The following is a 9,255-nucleotide window of genomic DNA, read 5'->3' as shown; positions in this document are numbered from 1 at the left end:
CTGGGCTCTTTACTGCCAGAGCTCCGCTCCTGTGCGCTCCTGCAGGAAATGACCCCTGACCAGGACTAAGATACATTCCCATCCTCCCTTAAAAGGTAAAGGTAAAGGTTCCCTTGCTCGAAAGCCAGTTGAATCCGACTCTAGGGTTGCGGTGCTCATCTCCGTTTAAAAGCCGAAGAGCCAGTGCTGTCCAAAGACGTTTCCGTGGTCGTGGCCGGCATGACTAAACACCAAGGCGCACGGAATGCTGTTACCTTCCCATTGAAGTGGTACCTATTTATCTACTTGCAATTTCTTGCTTTCGAACTGCTAGGTTGGCAGGAGCTGGAACTAGAGATGGGAGCTCCCTCCGTCTTGCGGCACACTCGGGTCTCGAACTGCTGAACTACTGACCTTCCATCATGCGGCACCCGGGTCTCAAACTGCTGAACTACTGACCTTCCACAGCCTGCAGTTCAGCGTCTTAACCACTTGAGCCACCGCAGCTCCTCCCTTGTTCCTATCTAAATGCAAAGGATCAATGGACACGAGTTCAAAAGGTTCTGCATCGATTATGTTAAGTGCAGATCTATCCAACTTCTTTTGTTTGAAATAGCTGCAAATGTGTGTGATATAATGTTCAATTTTCTTTTCATGGGAGGCCAAAGCAACTTCCCTTGCTAAATTGAACCCCCCCCCCCCCCGGGGGTCCCCTTTCCTCATGCAGTTCACAATATACTAATGGCTGGTTTTTGGCAGGTAAAACTAGTTGGGTTTTTTAAAAACTTGTTTCCACCCCCCTGATAAAGCAGGCCCTCATTATTTGCATATAATCTATTCTTGCAGCAGAACAGAGCATTCTTCATTACATTTATAGTCAGTGGGTTTATGACCTGAAACTGTATACCATGGAATTCTGGAGATCTGAACATCTTTCTATGCTGCATGTTGATCGTTCTTTGAGATGGGCTATAGTGTGGAAACAAGGCCTTTTGTAAAGTCTTCCATGACAAGTGGGTTGAAAGTAATAGCTTTTTCTGTTCATCTGCAGATTGTAAAATGGCATTAACTACATCCATAGTTGTTTCATTGTACACGGGGTTATATACTTGTCTTTGTCAAGTGGCCAGTTTGGTGTAGTGGTTAAGTGCGTGGACTCTAATCTGGGAGAACCGGGTTTGATTCCCCACTCCTCCACATGCAGCTGCTGGTGTGGCCTTGGGTCAGTCACAAGCTCTGGCACAGCTGTCCTTGAAAAAGAGCAGTTTGTATCAGAGTTCTCTCAGTCCCACCCACCTCACAGGGTGTCTGTTGTGGGGAGGGGAAGGGAAAGGAGTTTGTAAGCCGCTCTGAGACTCCAAGTGAAGGGCGGTGTATGAATCCAATCTCTTCTTCTTCTTCTTGGATAATGCATCAGCATCAACACTTGACTTTCCTGGGAGATATTTTATACTGAAATGGAAATCAGCTAATTTCCCTACCCAGTGGTAGGTGATAGTTATTTGTGAAGTTCTACAGCAGTCTTTGGAGCTTGTTCTGCCCGACCATGAATTACTTCAAGTGGCATCTGGATCCATTCTGTAACCCTCATCAGGTTGCCACCATTCTTAAACAGCATACTTCTCTTTTAAAGAAATTAAACTTGGGAGCTTTGAACAGAAGCCATACTTCCGTATGTCTTGCCCTCAGTGGAACGGCATGACCGGCAGTTGGCAGAGCTGCGCCGCCTCTTCATAGAGCTGCGTCTGGACGGGGCCCTCCAGGAGCAGCGCAGAGCGGAGCGGGAGAGACGGAGGGCCCAGCCGCCGCCACCAGCAGCTCCCAGAGGATGGGCGGTCGAGAGTGAGGGGGAGGCGTCAGGGGAGGGCCTGTCCCAGGCGGAGACAGAGGACATGAGCTCAGAGGAGGTGGAGGGTCCGCATCAGGCCATCCCGCCGGACCCACTGTGGGCCGAGGACAGGGGGGAAAAGGGAGATGGGGAGAGTTCGGACTGATTTCATGGGTTACCTTGTTCTTCTTCTTCTTGTTGCTCTTGTTGTTGTTGTTGTTTACTGTTGGGTTTTTCTGGGTATAAAGTTATTTTCATAACACGTGGTCTCTGTGTGCTGTGTGGCCCCTCCTTCCCCGCCCCTCCCCCCCTCCCCCCATGGATTGAGGCGACGACACCTGCAGCTGTATCGTAAGGCACTTTATTTTGCAAGCCACCGGTACACAGTTGGCACCCACCCCTGAGGGAGATGGTGGCCCAGGGTGGCCAGATGGTCCATGCGTGACCGGGGAGTAATGGGCTGCCGCACTCTCTCAGCCTCCCATCGATGGTCCCACACGGCTGCCACTGTGGACCCACCCTTTGGGGCCACAGTGGCCATCTGAGTGCTGTGCACGCGAAGGCGTAGGGCCATGCCGCGGCTCGGTACGCGGTTGGGCATGTGCAAGACACCTTGTCTGGCGGATTGGGAGGGGTGGGCGCAAGGGTGTGGGAGGGACCGCCCTCTACTGCTGCGGGCGGCTGCTGGCACTGTGCACCCGACTGTAGGAGGGAGTAGAGCTCTGTCTTCTTCCTTTTCCGGCTTGGCCTCCCACTGTCCCCAGAGTCCTGGCTGTTGCTGTCCGTGCGGTCTGGCCCCTGCCCACGGAGCCCCGGCCTGCCCCCAGGCCCCGGCCAGCCGCACACCCCCTGCCCACGGAGCTGCAGCCCGCCCCCTGCACACGGGTGCGGGGCTGGACCGCGGGGGCCACCGTGGGGGGGCTGCCGGGAGCGGCCTGCGGGGGCCACCGTGGGCGGTGCCGGAGCGGCCTGCGGGGGCTGGACTACGGGGGCCACCGTGGGGGGGCTGCCGGGAGCGGCCTGCGGGGGCCACCGTGGGGGGTGCTGGGAGCGGCCTGCGGGGGCTGGACTACGGGGGCCACCGTGGGGGGGTGCCGGGAGCGGCCTGCGGGGGCCACCGTGGGGGGTGCTGGGAGCGGCCTGCGGGGGCTGGACTACGGGGGCCACCGTGGGGGGGTGCCGGGAGCGGCCTGCGGGGGCCACCGTGGGGGGTGCTGGGAGCGGCCTGCGGGGGCTGGACTACGGGGGCCACCGTGGGGGGGTGCCGGGAGCGGCCTGCGGGGCCTCGAGTGCGGGGGCCACCATGGCTGCAGCCCCTGGGGCGCCCTGCGGGGGCTGGCCACGGATACGGACGGTCTCCACCAGCAGGGTGACGGCACGTGTCAGCTCCACCATGGCCTGGCGCATCGCTCTCTGGTCCTCTCGGTCTTCTGCATTGCCGGCCTCCAGCAGGGCCAGCACTTCCTCATGGCGCCTCTGCTCTGCCCTCCTGTCCCGTCTGCTCTCCTCCATGTTCTGGGCGGCAAGCTGGTCTGCGACACGTTCTAGGGCTGAGACACGCCTCCTCCTGCTGGTGATGAGTGCTGCCCGCTCGGCAGGCGTCAGGTCCCCCATATTGACGTCTGGGGGCAGGCCTGGGGAGGAGTGGCACAAGACACATCGCTGTGGTGGCCCGGCCAGCATGCATCTGCCTGGATGCCATGTGATCCCACCGCCCTGCCCTGTTCCGTGCCCCCACTCACGTTCTGGGTCTCGTAGGCCGGCCTCCACTGGGTCTGGCTCCCCCTCATCGTCGTCCTGTGATCCCTCTGGTGTTCCTGGGGGTGGGACATATGTATGTGGCCTGGGACAGTGGGCCCTGACGCCCCATGCCCGGGATGGGTGGGCGTCATGTTGGCCTGCGAGGATGTGGCCCATACTCTTGTGACTTACCGTGGGAACTTGCCACCGCCATTGCCCCCTCGCCACCGTCGCTCTCCTCGTCATCACTGCTTGGTTCCTGGGTTGCACACTGGGTGTCGGAGCCTGGGGGCAGGGTACAGGGGTGGTTATGGCTGTTCCTGATGTGTGCAGTACTGCTAGGAACGGTTAGGGTGCCCTTCTAGCTATCCAGCTTCCCTGTGCGGCCACCTTGTGCTGCCGCCGCCCGTGCCACACTCTGTATGGCTTGGTGGCCTGTGGTTGTTCCTTGCGGTGTTGCCGCATGGACGTTGCTGTTCTGTGAAACCAAAGAAATGTAGGGAATAGGTGTGCCACTTCAAAACTGTTATGTAGTGGGTTGCCGCATGGATAAACGACCGACGACGACGTGGTGCATGGCACGCTTTATTCGGTACACAACAAGAACAAGGAACAAACGGCCGGCAGGCCAACTATATACATACCTGGGGACACACCCCTGGTCACCATTGGTGGGTTTGAATCTCCCGCCATGTTTCCCATTGGTTCCCCAGTAGAGGGACTAGGAGCCTAGTCCCTATTGTTCTTCCAGAGCCAAGCTCTGGCTGTTCGCTGGCCCCCGGTGGTGGTCAGCATACACTACAAAAACACAGGGGCAGGGATTCAATTTACTGGGATGCCTTGAGAAAATTGATATTTTGACTCTGGGGGCCACCTACCTTTTGGGTGGGGGAGTGTGATATATAGTGATAAACTGCTTCTGAGAGCCAGTTTGGTGTAATAGTTAAGAGCGGCAGATGCTAATCTGGAGAACCGGATTAGATTCCTCACTCCTCCACATGAAGCCAGCTGGGTGACATTGGGTCAGTCACAGTTCTCTCAGAGCTGTTCTCTCAAGCTCCGCCTACCTCACAGGGTGTTTGTTGTGGGGAGAGGAAGGGAAAGTGATTGTAAACCCCTCTGAGACTCCGAATGAAAGACGGGGTATAAATCCAACTCTGGTTTATGGTGACCTTGTGAGTTAGATGCTAATTTGGAGAACCGGATTAGATTCCTCACTCCTCCACATGAAGCCAGCTGGGTGACATTGGGTCAGTCACAGTTCTCTCAGAGCTGTTCTCTCAAGCTCCGCCTACCTCACAGGGTGTTTGTTGTGGGGAGAGGAAGGGAAAGTGACTGTAAACCCCTCTGAGACTCCGAATGAAAGACGGGGTATAAATCCAACTCTGGTTTATGGTGACCTTGTGAGTTAATAACCTCCCCAATGTCCTATCATTGACATCCTTGCTCAGGTCTTGCAAACTGAAGGCCATGGCTGCCTTTATTAAGTCAACCCATTGCATGTTTGGGTCCTCCTCTTTCGTATGGGCCTAATGTAGAGAAATTTTAATCTTGACTTTCCTCCAGGGAGCTCAGAGTAATAATCAGAGAGTACACACACCTCTCTCCATTTTATAGTGGTATTTGAGAACGATCAGGAATGACTGGTTTTCAGTGTTTGGGTCCAGTGGCATCTTTAAGACCAGCAAAGATTCATTCAAGGTATAAGAGCTTTCGTGTGCAAGCACACTAATATCTGAAGAAGTGTGCTTGCCCACAAAAGCTTATACCTTGAATAAATCTTTATCGGTCTTAAGTGCCACTGGACTCAAACGTCGTTCTACTGCTTCAGGCCAGCATGGCTACCCACCTGGTTTTCAGTGTGTTTCACACCATGGGCATTTGAACAAGGGTTTTCCCTAGTTTTGGCCCTGCGGTGGCTCAAGGGGTTAAGACGCTGAACTGCAGGCTGTGGAAGGTCGGTAGTTCAGCCGTTCAAGACCCGAGTGTGCCGCATGACGGAGTGCGCTCCCGTCTCTAGTTCCAGCTCCTGCCAACCTAGCAGTTCGAAAGCAAGAAATCGCAAGTAGATAAATAGGGACCACTCCGGTGGGAAGGTAACAGCGTTCCGTGCGCCTTGGTGTTTAGTCATGCCGGCCACATGACCACGGAAACGTCTTCGGACAGCGCTGGCCCTTCGGCTTTGAAACGGAGATGAGCACCGCAACCCTAGAGTCGGACTCGACTGGCTTTCGAGCAAGGGAATCCTTTACCTTTCCCTAGTTTTGGCCCTGTACTTTAGAACGCTGCCTCTCACCTCAAACCTTGGTCCAGCACTTTGTACCTGAGAGAAGAAGCGATGGAAAATGAAGGAGTTCTTAGTAAACTAGTGCTGCCTAGGGCTCCCTCTCTATATGAAAAAAAAAAAATTAAATTGAGGGAATTAGCAGAAGAGTGGCAAAAAGTGAACAAAGCTTGAAGGCTGCTGCCCATGTCTCCAGAGAGAGCAGTGGGGAGGGAAATGTCCATCTGCTGGGGCTTGCTTGCGTCTGCCTCTGGGACTCCTGGCAACCGTTCGTGCACCTGTAATTGGAGGAGAAGGGAGAGGAGGACGTAGCGGATGACCCCCCCCTCCCCCCCCATAGCAACGAAGGAATGATTCATGCTGCACACAGGCAGCCTCTGCGCTTGGCCAAGCAAGTGACGCTGGAAGCCCCTGCCCCCCCCCCCGCTAAAGCACGGAAGAAGGCGCACACACAGCAGCTTCTCCAGCTCCGGGCGGTGAGTGGGACGCAGCCTTCGTCGTCGGCTCGAGATAATGCATTGCCCAGCATGGCTGGGGACGGGCGAGGCCGCGGCGCCGCCGGGGATGCTTACATGGGGCGCGCTGTGGGGTGGCAAAGATTCATTTAGGCTGGAGAAATGGGGAACTGTGATGGAGAGAGGGTGCCGAGTCCCCGTGATGTGCCTCCGCTTTCTCTGATGACAGAAAGGCCTGCTTCGGAAGGGTTGGCCTCTGAAGGGGATACCTGAAAGGGCAGCGGATGAGGTTTCTCAGCCCCTCTCAAAATAGGGGAGGAGCTATATCGAAAGCAAAGGGGGACGGCCTAGCCAGCTTTTATGTTTTAGCCTTTGTCGTAGTGGCTGGGGATTGGGAGGGGGGGGGCGGCAGGGGATGTTGCTGGTTTGGAAAAGGAATTCTGTAAGAAGACAAACTCTCATGCAGATCTGGGAAGGAATAGGATGTCTTAAAAAGCATATGCAATGTCATTTTGCTGTAGAATAGCAACAATGTCTATGGTGGGTTTTTTTAGGATGAAATGAAATTAGTTCCCCCAGCATTCTCTGTATAGCAGTTAAATTCAGGCTGCAGATCTGTGCACGCTTCCTGAGCTTCATGGAATTCAGTGGGGTTCGCTTCCATGCAGATATGTGCGGGCTTTTCTGATGTAAACAAGATGTTGGTGTGTGTTCAAGTGAAATGACAATCAGCTGTGGTTCGATTGTCTGCTTAATCTCTTCAGCCATTTGGAGAATCCTGTTTGACATGCATAAATGGAACCGTTTCCCCCAATATGAACAAGGGAAGGAGGAATATGTACACATTGGTTATGTGTGTGGAATGTGTCACGGTGCCAGTTTTTGAGTAAAAGAAACTACTTGGCATTGTTTAAAATGAAATGGCTCTGTTTCCAAAACAAAGCTGACAGCCATGATCACTTTGCCCTTCTCAGATTAAATCCATGGATAGCAAGCACCGTCCAGCATTACAGAATTTCATTAGGGAAGAAGCAAAGCCTGTGCATTTCAAAACCCAAAAAGAGACCTAACTTGAAATCATTTGTAGAAAGAGCCTGTGCAATTCAGGGGTCAGAGTACAGATTTCAGCATGAAAGTTTTTGAACCAAATTCTATTCAGTGGTCAGAGTACAGATTCCAGCATGAAAGTTTTGGAACCAAATTCTATGTCTTTTCATTAAGCCATTTTTTCCCCCATCACAAAATTATTATCACCATTCTCCCATTTCTGCATTATCTTGAGACTCATATGGGCCAACCTGGGTATTGAGGCTTGTGGAACTTGGTGGCAGGCAATCCCATTGAGCATATTGGATCCTCCTATAGAGTAGCTGAGGGAGGAGAGAAAGGAAAGCTCTTGACATCGCATATATTTGAGGGGTAGGGTTGCCAACTCTTGGTTGGGAAATCCCTGGAGATCTGTGGGGTAGAGCCTGAAGATGGTGGGGTTTAATGAAGAAGAAGAGAAGAGATTGGATTTATCCCCCGCCCTTCACTTGGAGTCTCAGAGTGGCTTACATGGGGAATCAAACCCGGTTCTCCCAGATTGGAGTCCGCACACCTAACCACTACACCAGACTGGAGGAGAAAGACCTCAGCAGGGTATAATACCATACAGTTCAACTTTCAAAGCAGCCATTTTCTCCAGGTGAACCGATCTCTGTCACCTGGAGACCAGTTGTAATCCCAGGAGCTCTCCAGTGACCTCCTGGTGGTTGACACCCCTATTTGAGGGGGGGAAAGGCCCCAGAGTGTGCTCTAGGTTTTCTTCCCTCAAGGCCCTTCATAAATAGTTTTTTAAGATGAACGCACAAAACACACATGTACTTGCAGGGATCGTTTCGTAGAAAAAGAGCTAGGGAAACTCATTAGCATAACTCATTAGCATATGCCACACCCCCTGGCATCAGGGGCCCGGCGGTGGACCTGCAAGGTCGGCGGGAGTGCGAGGAAGCCCTGCCAAGGCCCTCCCTGGCCCCAGGCAGGCAGGGGTGGGGAGAGGCGGGGAGGAAGCAACTTACCCTCCCTCTTCTCACTAGCAACCCTTGTAGGTGCTTTCTAAAATTTAGGAGACCTGGCCCATATAAAACCTGAATGATTGTTTACCTATTAAGAATCTGCTAAGAGACTTACAGTATTGGCTTGTAGCTCCTGAGGAAGGACCTGAAGTCCGAAACACTAATTTATACCTAGGATAAGTGTTGAAAAGTGGTGGACATCTGACTTCATTGTGGACATCTATTCCAGACTTGTTTGTTATGAGAGATTGTTATTCTGGACTTTGTTCTTCCCCTTGGGGATATTATGAATTTGTGTATTGTCCTATGATGGATTACATGCATTGAATTACTTTTTGTATTGAAGTCTCTTTTCTATTGCTCTTGGGTGGGTTGGTCAGTGCACAGTTGTTATTTATTGGTTTTTCTTGTTCAAGTATACAAGTTCCCCAGGCAGCCTGGGAGTGGCCCTAAATCCCTACCACCTACAGAAAAACATATTTTACAACTTTTATTCATGATTGACGGGGTGCTGTTTTTCTAGGTTCTTTGGAATATTTGTAGAGTTTTGGAGTATTTTACACTCAATAATTTTTATTTTAAATAATTACATGATAGAAGTAACAATGTGTCTTAAAAGGCATACTAAATTTGTAAAAGTGGTGGGCGTGGATATTTATTTAATTCATTTGTACCCCACCTTTCTCCCCAATGGGGACCCAAAGCAACTTGACACTATTCTCCTCTCCTCCATTGTATCCTCACAACAACCTTGTGAGCAGGGGTCATTTCGTAGAAAAAGAGGTGCAGGAGCTCATTAGCATAACTCATTAGCATATGCCACACTCCCTGCCATCACCGGAAGTGTGTCAGAAGGCAACACCCACTGCTCAGGCTCCACTGGACTGTTTTGGATTGCTAGCTATTGGGGGG

At 52.5% G+C, this 9,255-nt stretch overlaps 1 protein-coding gene across 1 annotated transcript in view; it reads left to right on the top strand.

The window, feature by feature from the left end:
* Positions 1-6,254: 6,254 nt before the first annotated feature.
* The window catches only part of SCG5 (secretogranin V), a gene marked incomplete at its 3' end in the record, with an annotated part of 32,657 nt that continues 29,656 nt past the window's right edge, over positions 6,255-9,255 (top strand). The window contains 1 exon segment of the mRNA XM_015426585.1: positions 6,255-6,307.

Source organism: Gekko japonicus, unplaced genomic scaffold (assembly GCF_001447785.1).
Source record: "Gekko japonicus isolate JY-2015 unplaced genomic scaffold, Gekko_japonicus_V1.1 scaffold1603, whole genome shotgun sequence".
NCBI classification, from domain to species: Eukaryota; Metazoa; Chordata; class Lepidosauria; order Squamata; family Gekkonidae; genus Gekko; species Gekko japonicus.
This window is presented reverse-complemented; position numbering and strand designations above follow the sequence as displayed.